We start from the raw sequence: 3,630 nt of genomic DNA, 5'->3' as shown, positions 1-3,630 counted from the left end.
CTCTTTAAAAGGATTATTCTGATTTCTCTGTAGATAAGACCTGAGGGGATCAAGTAGGAGGAGACCAAGCAGGAGGCTGTTGCAATAATCTGATGGAAGATGATAAGAGCTTAGACCAGGAATGACACTGTGGATAGAGTGTCATCCTGGATATTCTAGGTATATATATTACTTATTAGAGCTAATAGGGTTTGATGACTGGTTGGATATGGGGCTGGGCGAGAGAAATGAAGGAGTCAAGAATGATTCCAAGGATTTTGTCTTGAGCAACTAGAAGAATGTAGTTCCCATTTACTTTATTGTTTATTGAATCATATTTGGTATTTTTAATGATGCCAGAGAAAGCCATATCACAAATCAAAGGAACAGTGTCCTGGGGCAGACACAGTGCTTGCTTTCCAGATCAGCTGAAAGCACTCACGGTCCAGGTGGGATCCTGGCAGCAGTGCAGTGGCTCTTGTCTTTTCTGGCTCCCTGGCCATCTCCCTTTCACTTCCAGAAACTCGGCTTCTGGCGTCGCTCTCTCTGATGGCATCATCAAGGCATTCAGTGACATGCAGCTGGGCAAGTCATGGCTGCCAGAGGAGGTGAAGAAGCATGAGAAGGTGGGGCTCTTTTGCTTGAGTGAGGACAAGAAGATTCTCTGGGAGGAGGCCTAGGCGACCCTGGTAGGTGATGCGTGTCAGGCTGGTGAGGACCCCGTGCCACCTTTGTCAGGATGCTGGCTGGACGAGGGCTGCCACTGTGCCCTCTTTAAGCCAACTAGGAGACCAGAATAAGAGTAAGAAGGAGGACCTGGTGTTTGTCTTCTGGATCCTGAGGCTGCACTCCTTAAGAGCCGAATGATCTATGCCAGCTCCAAGGATGCCATCACAAGAAAGCTGATGGGGATCGAGCTTCAATTACAAGCAAATTGCTACAAAGAGGCCAAGGACTGCTGCACCCCCTGACAGAGAAGCTGGGGAGCAGTGGCGATTTTCTCCTGAAAAGCAGCCTTTGTGAGCTCCCTTGAGCCCCTGCCTGGAGGATCTGGCAGCCCCAGCCCTTCCCTCTGGGATGCAGGCTATTCCTTTCTGCCATGCTTGAGTGGTGGTGGGGATTCTAGCAGGAAGAAGACAGTTTTTTCATCTTCGCTTTTGAGCTTCTGATTCCTTGTGGGTTGAAGCAGACCATGTGTCCCCCAGCTGATGCCGTTTAGGGAGGGTCTGTATTTTTCCAGCAACACCCCTGCTCCCCACTTGCTCCTCTCCCTTTCCATACTGCCGACTTCTAACCACAATAGTGACTCTGTGCCCCTCTGGTTAGTTCTGTATAGAAAGGGAATGTTAGGGAGATGACCCCTCCCTGTGGGGACTGGCTCCCCTCACCTGCTTCCCACGGCTACAGCCACTCACAGAAACAGGATCAGTAAGGGACCTTCAGTTAAAACACACAACAATTAAAACAAAAACAAAAATGAGTTGCTGGCTGCTCATTGCCCGTGGTCACAGTGATCGGTTCAGGGGTGGGCATATGACCTTAGATGATACAATCAGAGGCTCGGGACTTGCAGTTAATAATTTGGGATAGCTACTCCTTCTGCTAGAAATGAGCAAAGAAACATGCTCCCTGAGATGTCATAATCTTTTTCCTTCTTTGAGGGAAACCAGCCTTAGGATGAACTTGACATCATGGAAAATGGAGAGAAGAGATAAAAAGAAAGCCAGGTCTTTTGTGACATGGTTGAGTAGCTATATCCATCCTCACCTGAAATCTATCCAAAGACTGTTGAGTTACATGCACCAATAAACTCCCCTTTATTGTGTTTGCCAGTTTGGGTTGTGTTTTCTGCTACTTGCCACCAAGCACATCCTGACTGACAGAAGCAGCTTTCCTTGTAAATGCTGCCCACAGTTCTCAGCAGAATGCTCTCACTACCTGGCATCTCAGAGCACAGGAAATAGTCACCCAGCAAATCAAGTCATTTGAGGCTTAGGATTAGAGTGTGACATGTGCTGGGAGAGGAAAGGCCACCTTCAGAGCGTATGCTGTCGAAAATCCTAGGGGAATGGATCCCCGGAACTGTCCCAGCAGTGGACTTCACCTGACGTCAGATGATCTCAGCTGCCCCTCCGCCCCACCCCCAGCAGTGAGGGCCTGGTGTTCTTTCTCAAACAGAAGGTCTTTGGCAGCTTGCTCCTGAACACTGGAGTGTTTACAGTCATACTCAGCAACTCCTGGAAGCATGGGGTGGGGACTGATTCTGAATGCACAGTCCCCATGAGTACCAACATCCTGCTTCCACATTCATTTCTGAAAGTCCTTTACCAATTTGTGCTTCTTTAAAGATAGCTTAGGTTTATGATGAGCAGAACAGGCTGTGGAGTCAGATTGTGTGGACTTCCCTCTTGGCTTTCCTAGGGCTGGTAACACAGAAGGGGTTTAAACGCTGAGGTCAGCCAGCAGATGTGGGCTCTAGAGCCCAGTCTCAGCAAATTCTCCACACAGGTCAGTTGCCTGCGATCTTAAGAGGATTGCAGTGTGGTGGGCGTCCTGGAGCCTCTTCTCCCTTAATTGTCTTGACTGTCATCAAGTTTGAAAGGAATTCTAGTCTAGTGACTAAGAGCATCAGCAGTCTGCCCCCAGACCTCTGGGGTTTGGATCTTAAATCCACACCTACAGACTGTGCAAGTTACTTAACTTCTCTGTGCCTCAGTCTCCTCCTCTGTACAGAAGAGATAATAAAAGGAAGTGTCTCTGAGAGTTGGCTAGAGGATAAATGAGTTACTACAGGCAGTCTTAGAACAGTGCCTGGCATCAATAAATACTAGATATTAGGTTGCCTGGAACTTGCTAACAAGTAATCAATGATATAGTGATGCCAAAGGCAAAAATGAGTTGGGAGAGAAGAAAGAGAAATGCATATATGAAGCAGAGAGGACCCTTTACAGTCTGACAGAAAAGAGAATGGTTGGGGTGCCTTTCCATAAGGCCCAGTCTTCTCTTTCCAGCCAGGGTGGGGTTTCTAGGCTGGAACCAGAGAGACGGAAGGGGAAGCCCAGCCGCCTCCTTCCTGTTGCCTGGACCAGCCTTCCCGGCTGACAGCCAGTGCGGCTTTTCCTTTTTTGCTGCATTAATTCTGCTCCTAATAACAACAACCATTCCTGACTTTTTAATCCACTTTAAGTTTACAGAACTCTTTCTCATCTCTCTTTATTCCCCCTCCCAAGAGTCTGTTGTTTTTCCATGGCACAGACGTGGAGCTTCCATAATATTTAAAAACATGCAAACATTGTAGATTCCTTTTCTTCACTTCTTTACATTTTTTGTTTTAAAATTTTCTACAACTAAAAAGTATGTTGCTTATTTCTTCTTATGTTTTCATAATAATGGGTATCTCATATGAGCATCACATGTACCAGGTGCTGTTTTAGGAACTTTATATATATCAAGTCATTTGCTTTTCACAACTCAGTTCAATAGCTACCATTATTTTTCTCCTTTTACAGGTGACATCACTGAGGCACAGTGACCTGCCATGATTAGCTTTAAACTCAGGTAGTTTGGTTCCAGAACCAACACACTTAACTGCTATACTAGTCTACCCCTTCGTGGTAGAATATTAATAAACCAGCAAAGCAAAATGATGAA

General features: G+C 46.4%; 1 pseudogene; it reads left to right on the top strand.

Moving 5' to 3' along the window:
* Positions 1-332: 332 nt before the first annotated feature.
* On the top strand, positions 333-1,677 carry LOC118915520 (cofilin-1-like; annotated as a pseudogene).
* Positions 1,678-3,630: the final 1,953 nt, after the last annotated feature.

This window comes from Manis pentadactyla, chromosome 10 (assembly GCF_030020395.1).
Source record: "Manis pentadactyla isolate mManPen7 chromosome 10, mManPen7.hap1, whole genome shotgun sequence".
Classification (NCBI taxonomy): Eukaryota; Metazoa; Chordata; class Mammalia; order Pholidota; family Manidae; genus Manis; species Manis pentadactyla.
This window is presented reverse-complemented; position numbering and strand designations above follow the sequence as displayed.